We start from the raw sequence: 17,844 nt of genomic DNA, 5'->3' as shown, positions 1-17,844 counted from the left end.
CTAAGGAGATAGCAGCCGCATGGATGGGCTCTCCTTCGGTTCGTCACGATGGATTAGACGAGGAGATTTTACGGCTGAAGGTTGACGGAGAGAGTTAGGGAGAGATTTTAGGACGGAGGAGGAGACTGGGGAAGTTCGCTGGTGAATGGCGATTGAAAAGTAAATTGGATTATTAGCGGAATTGTTGCGGAAGGTTGTTAGATGCTGAGTGGAGGATTCGTTGGGAATTAATGTTTGTTTTCTGAGGAGTTGGTAAATGAACTTTTGAAGACTCTTGTGTGGAGAAAATGTAGGGTAATTGATAAAAGAGGCACACTGAATGGTCTTCAGCATTCGATAATAAAAAATCCTATTTCTTGATTTTTGAAGAAGGACAAGGTTCAATTTTTGAGAAATTTAGAAACGATAGGAAATTCCAGGAATTTAAAAGGACAAGATCAAGCACAAAAAGGCTAGTCCAGAGATATGAAAAGCACATGAAAGGAACAGTCGTTTGTGAGAAAAATTCGAAGCGCAGGATTCTCCAAATGGTTTCCAACGAACAAAAGATCAGAGAGTCAGCGTCTTTTTGCAGTAGAGCAGAAAAACTGAGACCATATACCGTTTCTAAGTGCGCCAATATAACGACAACGAAATTTCCATTTCCACGAAATATTCAGCGAACTACCGGCGTCTTTCACTTTCTTCCGTCAGGTAGGCGTGATTTTCATTGGCTGGCTGGCTGGCAAGCCTACAACAGACAGGTCGTACCGTGCCTACGTACCGCGGAAAGAAACGATAATGGAACGACGTGACACGCGGCGGCTCGGTAAAAGCGAATCGCGCGCATTTTCACCCGGCTAGGGGCACGATTTTCTTGGAAACAGAGGTGGTCAAGGCTCGGTAAGAGCACAGGTAGATCCAAGGGATAAGAGGTGATTTAAGGAGGAGCCACGGAAAAGATGCAAATTTCGGGGCGGCCTGGTCGGCCAGCTTAAAATAGAAAGCCGTTCGAAAAATCACGTCAAGGGCATCGTGATAGCGGGAGAGATTCCACCGCGCTGTGGAAAATAATGGTCCAATTATGCGGAGAGATACCACAGGCTGATTCGTTTTTGGTAAGAAGACGATGCTCAGTTTCGATTATAAAAGTTCCGAGAGAAAGTCTGAGTAACTGGTGAAACTTTTGCGTTAGAATAGCTCGTTTTTCGCGGGGGATTTACACTTAGATGAATATCGAGAGGGAGATCAACATTGGACAAAGTTCGAGGAACTGGTGTAATTTCACCTGTTTACCGGGTACATTTCTTTGGTAGAAACAGAGTAGGTACGTCGAGTGTGTAATTAAAGACGAATAAAAAGGTTGATTGAATATTTCGCTCTTACAAACTATACCCCAAAGAACAATTCTTCATCAGGCCGTAGTTCTTCGTTAGAAACGAACTCCGTCGAGTGTGTAATTAAAACTGGACAAAAACGTTCCTTTAGGATACCCAAAACATTCCTAAAAACCCATCGAAGCCGCAAAAGATCAAAAATTCACCCAGATACACGATCGTTTACTCCGCCGAAATGCATAATCGCTGCAAAGCGCATAATACCGAAAAGCTTGTCACGCTTGTCGAAAAATTCTCCTCGATTCTTCTCGATCACCGCCAATTCTATCTGCACGGTATATAGAACGTATTTTCCAGGACGCGACGTTTTCCGGTACGCGGTTCCACGGTGTATCGAATATTTCCCCACGGTGCGCAGCTTCGACTTCCGATCCACGAAATGGGTATCGAGCGTGGCCACGGAAATTTATTCGAACGAGAAACAAGCTCGAGTACTCTCCCTCTCTCCCTCTTTCACTGAGCCATCGCGACGACCCCTGGCTCTCACGGCTTGCCCGATGGGGGCGGAATTGTGTGCACAGGGATGCAGTCGGTAACCCGTGCAAACACTACACGCGCCGTCTCTAAAGCCGATTTCAGCCCCCTTCGAGCAAACCTCCGAATTCAGCCGGCCCTCCTCTTTGTCCCGGCGAACCGACTCCAACCAGAAGGCTCAGGTACTCCCTCTCTCTCCCCCCTCCTCTCGAATCTATATGGCTCATGATGTTTCGCGGAATCTCCATTATCGGGGGGAAATGAATTTAACCCCTGACCACTGCATTTTTTAGTTGAAAATGAAAATTACGGCTGAGTACCCTGCCTTGGTTTTTTCAAAAGCTGGCGGGTGAAAATTTTGATACAATTGTGGGATAACGGAGGAACACCAGAATGGGAGGAAATTGAATGAAATTATTAACACTAAAACTACCAAACTAGTCAAACTGACGAATTTCAGATTTTTTCCCTTTAAAGTACAGAAATTATCACTCCTTGGACTATGAAAGGCGTATATGTACGCTCTCATAGATTTAGGTCTCACAGACGCCCTTTATATTTTTCTTACCGTAACACCTTATTTCATTTTTTTATTTTGGTCAACGAGTATAAGATGTGCGACAGCCAATCGCAGTGACTCGCATGCGATCTACATTGATGGTTCTGTGCGAGAGTGCGCCGCAGTCGAAGGGTTGAATTGCCTTTGTCCAAGTATACAGTGTCTTCTAATTTCAAAGCTCCTCACGTGGAAAATTTACCACATTCAACTCCGGTTGTTCCAGTATTAATACACCACACGCGTCACACTTCTACATCTCCAAAAACATCGAACACACCTGCAGCGATCCCGCAATTATCCAATTAATCCGACTAAAAGCGATCCTCCCTCTCGATACACGCACGAATTAACTCCCGCGAGGGAGAGAGGCACTCTGCACAGGGTCGAAGAAGAGAGAAGAAAGGAGAGTAGAATAATTGAACCGGTAAATATTTGAAGGATCATCGGCATTAGATATCGCGCTACGCGGTGGTTATCGATGTAAAAGATAAATATTGCTCTTTGCACTTTTCCATTCCGGCTGGCGAAATGGGAACGAAACCGCCTCCGTTTTACACGGAAATACAATTTCGACAAATTCCCCCGTCGCTTCGCCCTCCTCTCGCCTACTCTTCTCTGCTCCGGCGTTCGGTGTGTGTACACTCTGCTCGGTGGAAAACTGAAAAACTGTCGAGTGCCCGTATGAGCGCCTCTATTAAACCAACGATTTAACCGTATTCGATGAGAGGAAAAAAGGCGACCGTGAAATTGCGTTTTTCCGATCATGAGAGATTAAAACACCGCGCGGGCGCGGGCATGACCTCTCGTCGCGTTATTCCGATTGAAAAGTGTGGGAAAAAAAGCGGCCCATCTGTGATTTCACGTTGATCGATTTAATTCCTTTCTCTTTCACCCAAGAATTTTCGCTTGATTTTCCGTGGAATTGTCGGTGGAATTTTAGTTGATTGCAGGGGTGATTATTGGAAGGGTTGATTGAAAGGATAGAACGGAAGATAAGAAGGTTTCTCGGGTGAAAAGATTATTGCCTATTATGTTCGTGCTTGTTTATGAAACAGATCCTGACGAATGTTTCCACAAGATTTGAATTTTCTACGATAAGAATAACATCTTCCGGTATACCCGGAAAGAGGCGCCTCTTCTGTGTAAGGAAAAAACACACAGTTTCCTCGAGAATAAACGATCTTTCCTACAGATTAGAATAATTCCTTCTAGGTTTTACGAGACAAATGATTTCCTACTAGGAGTACTATCGTCCCTTTAAACATTATTTAAAAAATCGCATTTAACCCTTGTAATCCTTTCGAAATCAGCTGCAAACTCTCAAAATCACGCTTTAACAAATAGTTCAAATATTCTTCCTTAATTACTTCAATACTTATCAATTCTGCCGCGATGAAAATCGCGCGAAATTCGCAAATACTATCTTCCCTTGAAAATTATAAAAAAAAACTCTCGAAATCAAGCTTTAATAAATATTTCAAATATTTTTCACCGGTCACTTCGACAATGTCAATTCTTCATCGACGAAAGTCTCGGAAATTTCGGAAATATCAAAGGACAATCGTCGAGCTCGATTCGCGGGTCTAATTTTCGCACGTGCAGGGGCAATTTTGGGGGGGGGGGGGGAGCCGATACAGCAGACAGAGCGAAGACAGAGTGAAAGAGAAAAAGTGGCAGGCAACATTTTTCTTCAGAGCAGCTGCAGCTGCGCGCGAACAAACGCGGCGAGTGAAAAGTCACGAGGGGTGGGACGCACGCAGGGGAGACGTCGCACCGGAAATACCCGCAACACATGCTCCGCCGGCTTCCTGTCATGTAGGTGGTTTAACTCCGGGACTCGGGGTGACGATAAAATATAATTTCCAGGCTGCACGCAGCCGAGAGAGGCCCCGCCACAGGAAACTCTTTGCTGCGCCAGTTTCGATTCGTCTTCGTGCAAGTGACAAAAGAAGGGAAAAACGCGGAATTAAGTCTTGCCCCCCTCGAAAGACAATTTTTACCGTGAAAAAAGAGGGAAGTTAGCTCGGAAGAACGGTTTTCGAAAGTAACGAATCTGCAGAGTAGATGAAGAGATTTTCTCATTTCCTGATTTTCTCATTTTCTCATTTTCTGATGGCCCTATACTTTCAGACGTTTCAAATCTACCGTAGAATATCAGAGTACTCTTCACCTAGGTCAAAACTCAGGAAAATCCTCCAAAAGTTTCATGGAAGACAAGGAAGAAGCTGAAGAAACGAAAATTACTCAAATTGCCGATACACCTGTTCCCACACAACATCGTTCCATTTTCCGCTTCTCCTGAAAATTGTGCAATTCCCTCTTCACCTACTTTTCATCCTCGCGCCTTCAGTTACCATCCAAGCTTTCTCTCAATTCAACCTGCATCCACGCTGTATCACTTCTTTCTCTATTAGATCATCAGATAAATCCCGCAATTTTCATTCAGGACTTTTCCACACAGTCACGGAACAAACGGGCAAAAGCGATTCGAGCGTCGAAACGACCGGTCGAAGCGAGCCAGTTTCCAGTTTCGGCCGAGGAGCCGAGCCGCGATATTGCTTTCATCCAGTCGGAATATCCAGTTTAGTAGGATGAAGGCGCGCGCGTATCTGGAACGTGACAAGTTTCCAGATTGTGTATGCAAAAGGTGGCTGGCTGCCGCTTTTCTACGCACTTGTCGAGGCCACCGCCTCTTTCGTCCGCGAATCGAATCGACGATGCAAAAAAGACGACGAAGAAGAAGATTGCAGGAAAAGAGAGAGAGAGAGAGAGAGAAGAAAGAGGGGCTGTGGACGTTTTTCGGGACGGTTGTACATGACGATAAGAAGTCGCGTGCTCCTCGACAGCGGCAGCTGCGCTATCACCTGCCCATCTGGCCACTTTCTCGTAAATTAAAAGGTTACATCCGTGCCACGTTTTCCAGCCAATGTGAAAACGCTATTTTCTTTCGCTATTCATCGTACAATATTCGTAGTAAATATTGGGAATCTTCGAGGAGAGATTCGTCGTTTAACCCTTTCGCCACCTTTCACGAGGGAGAATTGGTTGTCCGTTTATTTTCTCCAAGTGGACGCTATTTTCACTATCCACCTTTCGTATAATATTCTTAGGAAATACAATAATTTTGATCCTGAATCATCAATCATCTAAAAATCAATTTTGCTAAATTGATCACTTAACCCTTTCGCTACCTTTGAACAGTGAGAGTTGCTTGTCCATTTACTACTTAGAAGTGGACGCTATTTTCACTACTAATCTTTCGTATAATATTCTTGGGGAATGTGTTATCTAAATTAATTTTCAATCGTGAAATCGACGAGAGAAAATTGAAATTTGCTAAATTGATCGTTTAACCCTTCCCCGCCACCTTTCACGAGTCAAACTTAGTTGCCCGCTAACTTTTTCAAAGTGGCCGCTATTTTCACTACCCAGCATTCGTAAAACATTCTTCAGAAGCGTATTACCTAAAATTAACCCTTTCGGGTTCTAACACTTTCGCTAATTTCGACGAGTCACTCTCGAAAATACGTTTCTTCCTTAAAAATATGCAACGAGTGTGACTTAGCTCGAAGCACTACTTAGCAATTCTACGCTTACATAAACCTGTTCTTTTTTCAATTACTAAGAAGCGTATTATCAGCTAACTTAACTTTGTAACCTTCCTCGAATTAACATGGTACACAAAGGGTTAGAAGGAAGAGAAGTTCGAACGAAATTCGTGGAAGAAGTAACAGGTCACGCTAGACCCACCTAGCAACAATGTTTATCAAGGCACGACGTCTTGACTTGCAATTTTCACGCGTCGACTTCTAATATATCGGATGACACACGTGGCGTAGATTACAGTCCACGTGATTCACACATACTGTGTGTACATTCCGATGCAATGAATATTAAAATACCGCATTGAGATATTCCAACGTTCCACGCGCTTATCGCTCTAGCCAGACCTCTAAAAAAATTCCACTACCTTATCGAGCAACTATTTAATTCAAAATACGATCAATTAGGCGTGTAGCAAAACATGCAACTACGTTATCACGCCGTGTCCTCGATGTTGAAAACGTTTATCTTTACTCGATGAAGCTAGCATTAAACAATTTTACAATCGCCAATGAATGCAAATTCGAAAATATTTTTAAACTGATCCGTCACATTATCACTGCAACAAACATAATTTCCGGTTTCACGAAGCGTATACTACAAATATTCCAGTGATCGTGAAAATGATCCAAGTGAAAAATTGCAGAAAACCTGAGGAATGAAGATTTTTTCCTAGAAAAGATTCACCTTATCGGAGCAAGACTATGAAAAGAGCAGTGACTGTGAAAATGATCCAAATAAAAAATTGAAAGAAAGCCTTTCATCACAGTATTTTCCCAAAAATGTTATACCCGATAAATGCCTATCTAAACAAACGTTCTTCGGAAGGCACATCTGAACAATGTAACAAAGTCCCCACGAGACAATCCCTGCAGCCTAATTAAAGGTTGATAGCTAATAAGCGATACCAAGAATCGGCGAGGAGATTGGCGGGGTAAAAAAAAACGGCTCGTTAGGATGAAAGAAGGGGCGAGGAGTATCTAGAACGGTTCCAGACGAATAGCTTCGTTTTTCACGCCATGCACCGGGGCGATGTCTGGCTAAAATTCGTCGGTGGAGGAGCCAGAGGCCTTTAGGCAAGAGTCTGCCAGGCGAACCAGCTGCCAGGCAGGTGATGGTGCAGCTGCCTACGAAAGAGCACGTCGTCTCTCGGTAGCCATCTCTCATCGGCGATCCCCTCTCGTTCCTGGACCAGTCCACGGGATCGATGCTGCTCCACCATCTCTCCGCGGCTCTCTCTCGAAAAGGGAACCGACGAAAACCGCTCGCGCCAGCAGGATCCTTGCGCCGAGGATTTTTCGTCTGGTTCCCATGAACCCAACGTGTGCCGAGGGATAGAGTATAGATCGATAGATGTATAATGGGTTCTTTTGTTCTGTTTGTGTATCTTTGAGAAATTTCGAAAAGAGGATTTGGAGAACGGAGGGACAATGATTGGGAGAAACGATGCAAATTCAAACGGACCAAACTGTCGTCGACTCGCTCTCGAGTTGGACTTAGGTCTCCACAGTTGAAGAAGAGAAAGTGGCACGAACGTGTCGTAGACAGATTTTTTATGGAGTAAATGTGTTTTGAGATTTTTTGTTCGCTGGAATTGAGACGAAGAGCGGCGGCTGAGATAGGGGGGGATTTAAATCGTGGTCTCTGTTGGGGAGAGCAAGAGGTCGGGGCCGGAGGAAGTGATTTGTAGTGTGTAATGTTGGAAATCTTTCGAATGCCTTGGAGAGGCTAAATTTGTACGAATTCGCTGTTTTAGAGTGGGTATCCGATAAACACACGCCTCTGGAATAGAATAATTCTAAAAATTCGCTATTTAAAATTTCCCACGAACCTTAGAGAGCCTAAATCCCTAAAAATTCTCTATTTCACGCTAGGCACTCGATGAAAGAAATAATAGAGTAATTCTAAAAATTCGCTATTTTACACAAATTATCCAATAAAAAACGTCTCTGAAATAGAATAATTCTAAAAATTCTCTATTTAGAATTTCCCACGAACCTTAGAGGGCCTAAATCCCCAAAAATTCGCTACATCGCGCCATTCACCAAGCAAAAAACACCCCAAAATAAACCAATCGAAAATTTCGCTATTTGCAATCTTCCACGAACCTTAAACAGCCCTAATTCCTAAAAATTCTCCACTCAACACCAATTACCGAGCAAAACAGCCTGTCCAAGACAGACCAATTCCCTAAGTCTGAATCACCGTCGAAGCATAGAGCCTCGTTCGTCCGTCTAAATCCTAAAAAAAAGAAAATAACGAGCTGACCAACGTTTCGAAGCACGAATCCGCTTAATTTCTCAGCTGGACGTCTGGGAAGGGCGTCAGAAAAGTCGGCGACTCGTTTGGCTGGAAACGTGTAGGCGCGTGGCTCGATCCCCGAACAGCTGGTTTATTTATGCGCGAGAGACAGCCGTTCGAAATCGTCGTTCCATGGAAAGGACGTTCCCGCGAACCTACGGATAATCCAACTGCGAGTGCATCTGTCGCCCGACAGGCAGACAGGATCGATTCCAGTGCAGTTGAACGCGTCCTGTTCGATTGCTCTTACTCGATTTCCCTCGATCCTCTCGCTGACATCGCGCGAGAACGACGACGCGCTCTTCGAAAAATAATTCATCGCCTTCAAGCCTGTGATTCATACACTTCGATACGTTTATTTGGATTTTTTAAGAAGCTTGAAATTATTTTTCATTATTGTTAACCCTTCACCTTCCGAATTTCTAATCTTCACGCATATTAGCCTTGATCATTCACACTTTTCATACCGTGTGAAATATGAAAAAAGAGTGGAAATATTGTATAATTAAAATTTCGCAATCGTGAGATTTAAATTGAAGCTGGAGTCAGAGATAAAATTCGAACTGATTGAAAGTGTAATTCTTCTTCTGTCACATTTTTACTGTAATAAGCACCGGAACGGTGATTCGTCATTGCAAGGCAAAGGATTGAATTAAATTTGTTCACTTCACTTTAACCCTTTCGTGACCATATGTCTCACATGAAAACACGAATAAAAATTCACTTCGCTTCGATTTAACACCCGTTACACCCACGACGATCCCATAGATAACTAAGAAGTTCAGTAACGAAAGGGTTAAAATAAGATTCACCCTTTCCTTTTCAACCCTTTCGTCACAATGTGACAAACATCCCACTTAAAAATCGTCTTCAATTTAATATCCATTCCAAACACGATGATCCGTAGGTAACTAAAAAATTCAGTAGCGAAAGAGTGGAAACAGATCAAAGGACAGACTTTCATCGGTCTTTAAATGCTTCTACTTAAAAAAACCTTCGAAACGGTGTGTTTTTAACGAACAAAGTTTCGCAGCTGAGGAAACTTGACATGATTTAGCAAAGTTGTTGCAGAGCGTAAGTGGCGAGAGTGTAATTAAAATATAATCGTTAATCGTCGCTACTTCACAATGACACCGCGGTTCGTTTGCACGGCGGAACAGGTTCACGAGCACTGTTATTATCGATTATAAATTATTCTAAACTACTTTGTTATTCTTAAGTGCGGCTCTTGCCATGTAATGGCCGACGATCAATCATACCAATTGCTTCGAGCCTGATAAACAGCCTAGCTATCGCTACCGGGAGAATATTCCTCGTAAAAAGAAAAACGAAAAACTTCGCCCTTGCGAATCCTTATGAATACACCGTAATTTTTAATGAGCGCCAAAAACCAAAAGTGAACGGTGAGATTTATCGCTGGTAAGAATCATTATTCAATATCGGTATATTTCTTTTTCGGTAATTACTTCAAATATGTCCTTCTTCTCTCGCCAAAAAAGAAATTACACCAGGCACGTAATCTCTCGAATACGAGGATGAAAGCCGAGGCTAAATTTACGACACCGATAAATATCGTTTAATAAACGAGAGAATTCGCAAAGGAATTACATCGAGACAGGTGTCTTCTTTTCTCGAAAAGTTGCAATGTTACACCGTGGAAACCGAGTAAAGGATAAATTTATCAACCCAATAATTATCACTCAATATTCGATCACACGTAAAAAGGAAAAAGTTACTCGAGACATGTAATATCACTTTGCCTCTCGATAATTACTCCAGACGTAAATAGAATTTCGAACAAGAGTACGCTAAGAACCGAATTTCCAACTTCAACAATCGTTGCGCAATATCGAGAGAAAAAGGCGGAGAAATTGCAGCGATAAAAGCGCAAAAATAAAAAAAAAAAAAAACAGAGGAGATATAATTCGTTTTATCGAAAGGAAGGAACAAGATTGAACACACGTCGAACGCGTCGAGGATCGTGAAAATTGCGCAGAAATCGCGTTTACACGAGCCGCGATACAAGCCTGGATGGGAACGAAATGATTCATTCCTCCATTTATCGGCGGTAGCTGCCACGGTGGCTCTCTCTCAGGTATCGAGTCGACTATCAGCATTGAATCGGGAGTATCGCCGTTTAATGCGTCGCGTGATCGCGAAAGAGGCGACTCGTCTCGAGTGCACGAGCCTCTCTCGGGTGTCTGCTTTATTAATTAACCTGTGGATCTCTGACTGCCTCGTTTCGCTGGATTACGGTCTGCAAACGCTTCGATCCTTTGATCGAACCGCCGCGCCACACACACCCAACGAAACCGCGATTTTCTTCGATTTTATCCAAAAATTGACCCTTCCAATATCGCCGAATTTTCCAATCTTGTTATCATTCGCTAACACGATGCTCACCTGTGGCCAGAGGTGGCAAATGTTTAGAATAATTAAAAGAAAATGAATATCGTCGAGTAATAACAATAGAGGACAGTACAATGCTGTGCTTAGAATAATGAGAATTTTCTTCTGGCTCCCTGAGCAAAATATGTAAATTCGGTGCTGGCCAGTCGACGTGTTAACAATGATTGATAAATGTTATTTATCAATAAGTGAACGGTTCAACGTTCCGTCAAGCAGGGTTTAAGGTAAAAATAAACGCGACGCGAGGTATTGACGTTGGACTAGCCTCGACACGGGACAGCAAAGGGTTAATAATACTCGTCTCTTCAAGTACAAAGAAACATCTATTTTTAACGCGGTTTGCTCATTTTCTACTTCTTTTTTTTCGCTACCAGAATAAATCTGACGCTGTGGCGAACTTCTTCGTGGATAAATATCACATTGAAGTATATACCCTACTCTGTTCGGAGAACTGGCTAGCAATTTTATTAACGCGATAAAAAACAATCATCGTCCAGGAGAAGTAAGAAGTCGTTATAAGAAGAAATCGTTACGCTCAATTTCACGCGGAGTTTACCAACGGCCTATGACACAAACAAGGTATTCATTCGATGGAATGACTACTGGTAAAGAATGAGGATGCTCTTCTTCGTCTGCTCGATGGTTACGTGGCCCAATAACCGTCGTACGGATTCTCCAAGGTATAGTTTGAAGAAGCGATGTAACGAGGTCGCAAATTAATATACAAAATTTCTGTTCAGAATCTTGCCCTTTTTCTATTTTTCTCTAGTTCGAGGGAACGGCGTAACGAGGACGTGAATTAAAACATTCAGATTGTAAGTCATTTGTGAATTGATATGTAAAATTTCTGATTAGAATTTTTCTTGCTTAATTTAGACGAACTGCTTTTCTTTCACACGCCAATCTCAGGCACTAGATCTAGATATTGTTGTATGGCGCCTCTAACACTCCAAAGTTAATCGCTACAACCCTTCACAAGGAATTTCCGATCCTACGAATCTTATTTCGCAACTTTTATCTACCTTAATCCCCGTTCGATTATCTTATCTCAATTTTGAGCGCGTGTGGGATACGCGCGTGGCCACTTTTGAATCGTCGAATTCTTGGGTTCGACACCTTTTAGAGACTCAGAGGTGCAAGTTTTTACACCGTTTAGGTGAGAAATTACACGCAAAGAGACACAACTTGGGAAATATCTAATGTAGAGCTGAGATTCGCCGATTGTATAGTTGACAGAAGCGATACAGTGAGGTCGTAAATTAAAGCACATAAGCGGTCATTATTTGTGAAATTTCTGTTTACAATCTTCCATTTAAGGTTCCTCCTATCAACAGTAAGTTTCATACTGGTGAGAATTAACTTGCATCTGTCAACGATTAAAGCACAGACAAATTTTTCAAATATCCTGCAATGGAAGAGTTAATTTTGACTTCACTCATCTCCCCCGAATTACTAATTTTACATCGCTTCCACTGACTATACCAAGACTGCCCAAAATACTAAATTACTTCCCTATACACAAGGGTGTCTCACAACTACTGACAATTCCACACGAAAAACAGAGTCGAAAAGAGAGAATAAAATGTTTTCCTACGAGACTTTGTTTCCAAGAAAGAAAATTGAGTAGGTTAATAACCAGTCCTGCTAGTGTTAATAACCATTTCTTTCCTCTACCATCCGTTTCCTCCCCAGTTTCGTATCGCTCCCCTCGCGTGGTGTCCGGCCTCGTTCTTCCCTTCACAAGTGTACACATTCGCCTCTACGTACACTGTTCGTGCATGTGCACTCTGCACACGCACATGTGCACGTACACCGAGTGCAAGGTCCTAGCATTGACTCCGGACACGCCATTCGAGTAAATTGCACAAGCGGCAACTCTCGTTCACCGGCTCCGCTTCTGCGGATCCGTTCTCGTTTCGATGCGTGCCCACGCGTCGCGCCGTATTCCGCGGACGATTAATCGCGACTCGAAACTCGATGCGCCTAACCTCGTTCTTCGAGCTGCGCGGATTCGAGGACAAGGCGGCCTGGCTGGCTGGCTTCGCCGAGGTTCGTCGACGGCGCGGAACTTATTAGCGTCTCGATGTCGATTGTCGATCGTCCGCCTTTGATCCACCGTCCTTCGATTCCAATCCGTACGGGACCATGGTAGTCTTCGTTCCGCGATCAAGAATTGGTATGATGGAGCATTCCGATGATTTATAAGGACGCACTGACCTCGGAGTTTCTGCTCGTTTCGAGACGTTCGTGGCCTCAAGTGGAAGGTATAGCCGGAGGAAGGAATACTGCGAGGTCGCCAATTAAAATATTAAGTAGCGGCGGATTGAAGAGTGAAAAAATTGCTACTAATGAGAAATTTGTACCAACTGTGGACTGTTTTTTTGTGTGCAATTCTTTTAAATATTTACTTTGCAAATATTTAAAAAATTGCTGCCAATAAAAAGTTCACGCCGCTGTGGACTGCACTTCTCAGTGACGAACTAGAAAATTTAAAGGGTCAATCTCAATATCGACCAATCTACGATCACCAAATATTACTCGCCAAGACATCCACCTAATTCAACCACAGTCCTCTTCGCCGAAACTAGAAACACCCAGAAAACAAAGATGCGAACGCAACAATCACACAGGTAACTCGTAATAACAGAGAAATGCGCAAGTAAGACTTGCACCGGTAGAAAAAGTAATTCAGAGCAAGAGATTGGCTGAAAAATAAACGGAAGCCCAGGAGAACTCCCGGAGGGAAAGGATTAGCTTTAATTACTCGCTACGAGGGTAGGAGGAACACAGCTCAAAAGAGAAGCTCGAAACGGAACTAAGCAGGAAAAAAAAAGAAGAAAACAACGACGACGAGGAAAAGCGTGGACGCAGCGCGAGAAGACGGTCGCGCCTTATCTCCTCGCGAAGGGGGATCGTTAGGATAAGCTTCAGCTCTTTCTCTATTGCGCATTCAGCCGTTCTAAAAGTCCAGTTTACTGCGTGATGCGCGCATCTCGCGGGTTTAGTCATTTAAACACCGCTCACTTTTCGCGCCTTCTTTTATCCCACCGATTTATGTCTATACTCCTCCTCGTTATCGACTGTGGCTCCCGTTCATTTGTCACGGAACGTCCGGCTATTCGCCTCCAGACGATAAAACCGTGATAAAGAATCCATCTTCTTTCACGCTTCTCTTTTCTTTCCTTCTTTTTAAATCGATCGACGCGTATATTCGTATCGAAGAATCCACAGCTAATCTTCTTCGTCTTGTCTCTCTTTCTTTCTTTCCCTCGTTTACAGCCACTTAAAAGGACGAATGCTAATTTTATTTTCCCCTCGGTGAACGGCAGCACACGCTTCGTGTCTACCACGAATGGATCAAGATGTTCGATCGCGTCGACCGATGCTATCGCCTCGTTCCCGTTCTACGCGCTTAGAAACAGCTGTCGTCCCCGACTGTGTTTAAGTTCACGTTAGCGCGCTGCTCACGCGACTGATGCCCGTCAGATCTTTATCGCTGTCGAATGAAACGGAACGTCCGTCTTTATTTCACGAGTATCGACCATCGGAAGAATCCTGCTCCAAGTGGTACGCGTGGTATCGGATAATTTACCGTCGATGGCTTTGATTTGTGTGTGGAGTCTCGCGAGCACCGTTGTCCTCTCGTTTCTAACTTCTTCGGGGAGGATCCTTTTCTTGAAATTTGAGAAAGTTGTCTGATACTTTGGGTAGTTTCAGGAGATTATTTTTCGTATTCAACATACAAATATTGGAATTTTCGGAAAAATTGAAGGTACGCATGTGTCAGTGTTCCTGAAGGGGTCAAAACGCGTTCGAGATTACGTGACACACCGGCGGGTCGTCGAGTTGCATATTTTCTCAGATGACCACGTTATTCTACAATACACCTATCCCCCGATTTACACGGTACTTTATTTACACGGTTTTCAAAATAACGGCTTTTCAGAAATATAAACTGTTAAAAATAAAAGTTTGTACAGTCATTTTTCAGTACCGTTCGTCCGTTAACACTGGCATTAAACCAAAAAAAGAACGGAATTTCCCCCTTTTTTGCACACAAAAAGCATTCATATTGTAACGTAAAGTTTGCTGCCGCCGCGGATCTTTCATTGGCGACCGGCTATTTTCGCCTTCATCGATCGCTCGCTCGAAACTAAACCCTGACCCTGAATATTTTTTGTTTTTCATTTTTATTTTATTTTTATTTTACATTTAAAATAATGAATTTAATTATGCGCATTTTGTTTTTTCCCCGATTTACACGGTTTTTCATACAAAAAGCCATGATTTCGATTTACACGGTATTCTGAGGAAACGATCATCCGTGTAAATCGGGGGACAGGTGTACTCTGTTTAAAAAACACGGATATTTAAGAGCGGAAAAGATTGGGAACTGAACGAAATTAAGTATTAATGATAATAAGCCATTCGATCATAAGCGAGTAGGATCATAAGAAAAAATACATAGGCGAGTGTTTCGCGAATTTCTCTGCAACGTATCAATTTCCCTAATTTTGCCATGCATCCTTTTATTCGGTAACAAATCCTCGACTAAAAAGTACGAAAAGCATTATTTACCATCGACCTCGTTCCCTACATCGGCACACCTCGAATACACTCGATTCTAATCGAAATTCGTACGCAAGATAGGAAACGACGAGGATTTCTCGAATCCGCGAAGAAGAGCGGCAACGGCGAAAGAACGTCAGAGCGTATAAATACGCGAAGAGAGGTATAAAATGTTGGAGGTTCGCGATTTATTTCCACCGGTTCGAAGCTGCAGAGGATAAATCGTGGGGAATGAGTACACACGCGACACGTTCTTAGTCGCGATACGCGGAAACGTTCGATCGTGGTGCACGTGCAAAGAGATATGCGTGCGTCATCGGGGCTGCGAAACGGCTCGTTTTGGCACGAGTTAGATCGTTTTCCGCCACGGGAATCCACGTGCCAACGTTGCCAACGGGGAAAAACCTATTCGTTGCGACTGCTCGAATTTTCCCTCCTTTCCTTCCGTCTTCTCTCTTTCTCTATCTTTGTTTACGCGAACGGCGAAGAAATTCGCGAAGCCACTTCTTCTCGAACAAGAACCCAAACTCTCTGCGCAATTAAAATGTTACACTTGGACGGTCGTGCAAGATTTTTTTTTCGCCGATTTTAACGTCGGACGATCGTTCGGCTGGAATAACTTTCAACGAAAGTCCGGCCGAATGTGAACAGAAGGACCGCGAAAGTTCACGGAAAAGCGTGCTTTAACGATCCTTCGCTCTCTTTCTACTTGCTCAACAGAGTCTCTATGGGGAATTCTTTTCGCTTCGATGCAAGTTTTTTGGGAATATAATTGTGTATAGAATTGCGCGGTTTTTCATGAAAAATGTGAGTGAATGGTGCAATTTCTTGGTTGATACTCGGTGGAATAAAAGTGTGCAATTTTTCAGTGACGATTATGCTACTTTACATTAAGATTTCAGGCGTCGCCGACTGAAATTGCGATGAATTCTTTGGGAGAATGCAATTATGCATAAAGTCGCACGGTTTCTGACAAAAAATGTGACAAAATGACGTAATTTCTTGGCTGATACTCGATGAAATAAAAATGTGAACTTTTTCTGTGACGATTATGCCACCTTAAATTAAGATGCATGCGTCACCGATCGAAATTGCGAGAATTTTTTGAAAGAATACAATTACGTACAAAATCGCACGATTTCTGCTAAAAAAATGTGACAAAATGGTGTAATTTCTCGGTAGATACTCGAGGGGATAAAAATGCTACTTGGAACGAACAATTCGACGCGTGGTCGTTCGAAATTGTAATGACGATTGTGTAACATTCAATGTGACATATCAATTGGCCAGCGAATGTTGCATAACAAGGTTTCGAAGGGAAATCAGTATTACAACAAGCAGTTCATTTCTTAAACAGAGATGCCAATCAATGTTATACAACGACACTCGATGTTCCGCTCCGATATAATAATCAATGACTCTAGTTTCGTAGCCAACTCGAAAGTCCATTCCTTCTTTACCGAACGAGCAACCAGTCAATGTCAAACTGTGTACCATTCAATTCTAGATTCCCACAGCGCAATTAGTAACATCCATTCATCCGTCAATTAACGCTCCTGGCAATTCTAACAATTGCCCCAATTCCCAAGAAACCAACGGCGATCCCTTTTCCAAACGTCACAAGCCCCTCTTTCTCTAGTACTATGATCTCGAATTTCACCCTAGATACTCTTACTCTACTTTCCTTTATTTCCAGAATTGTATCAGTCGCCTCGAGTTTTATCGAAAAGTTAATTACCATCTTAACGCGTTCGGGACGGAGAAATTCACGGATTTATTACACCTGCGATGGTTCAAGTTCACCGAATTTTTATTGTCATTAGTGCTTAATTTCTTGAATGTATATAAGTGTTTTTTTGCATAGAATATTGTAAAATAATGTGGTGACCCATCGGTGGGTCACGTCGACAGATAAGAGCACCGTTGGATGACCCTTCAGTAGGTCACCACGTCGTCTACCCGATCTCTTTTTCTCGTCAATTTCAGAATGACCCATCGGTGGGTCACAAACGAAAGCATCACTCGATGACGCACCGCCCTGAAGAACCACTTTCTGTCATTAACATTAGAATGACCCATCGGTGGGTCACGCCGTCTGTTCAATCTTTTCTGTCGTCAACGCTACAATGACCCATCGGTGTGTTACCACGTCGTCTACTCGATCTGTTTTCTCGTCGATATTAGAGTGACCCATCGATGGGTCACATGGACAAATATTCACTCGATGACCCACCATCCTAACCACGTTAAACACAAAATACGCGCAGAAAAATATTCCCCCATCGAAAATACCGTGCGTCGGTTATCATCCACCCTCCTTCAATCATCATCCCCCAAGCTAACCGGGCGAACATCGAGATCCCCGAGATCTCGAAAGGCAAAATAACAGACTCGTATTCGTGTCTGGGCGTCGAAGGGAGAGTCTGTCTGTCCATCGGAGAAATTGAACGAACGAACGGCGGGCGCCACCCCGCGAAGATCTCGTTTCTATTAGCGATTCAGGGGCGCGCGACGGGGGTGACTACTCGATGCTCCGACATAAGTTATTCCCTT

This window comes from Habropoda laboriosa, unplaced genomic scaffold, assembly GCF_001263275.1.
Source record: "Habropoda laboriosa isolate 0110345459 unplaced genomic scaffold, ASM126327v1 scaffold15, whole genome shotgun sequence".
NCBI lineage: Eukaryota > Metazoa > Arthropoda > Insecta > Hymenoptera > Apidae > Habropoda > Habropoda laboriosa.
The sequence above is the reverse complement of the archived record's forward strand: the minus strand, read 5'-3'. Positions refer to the sequence as shown.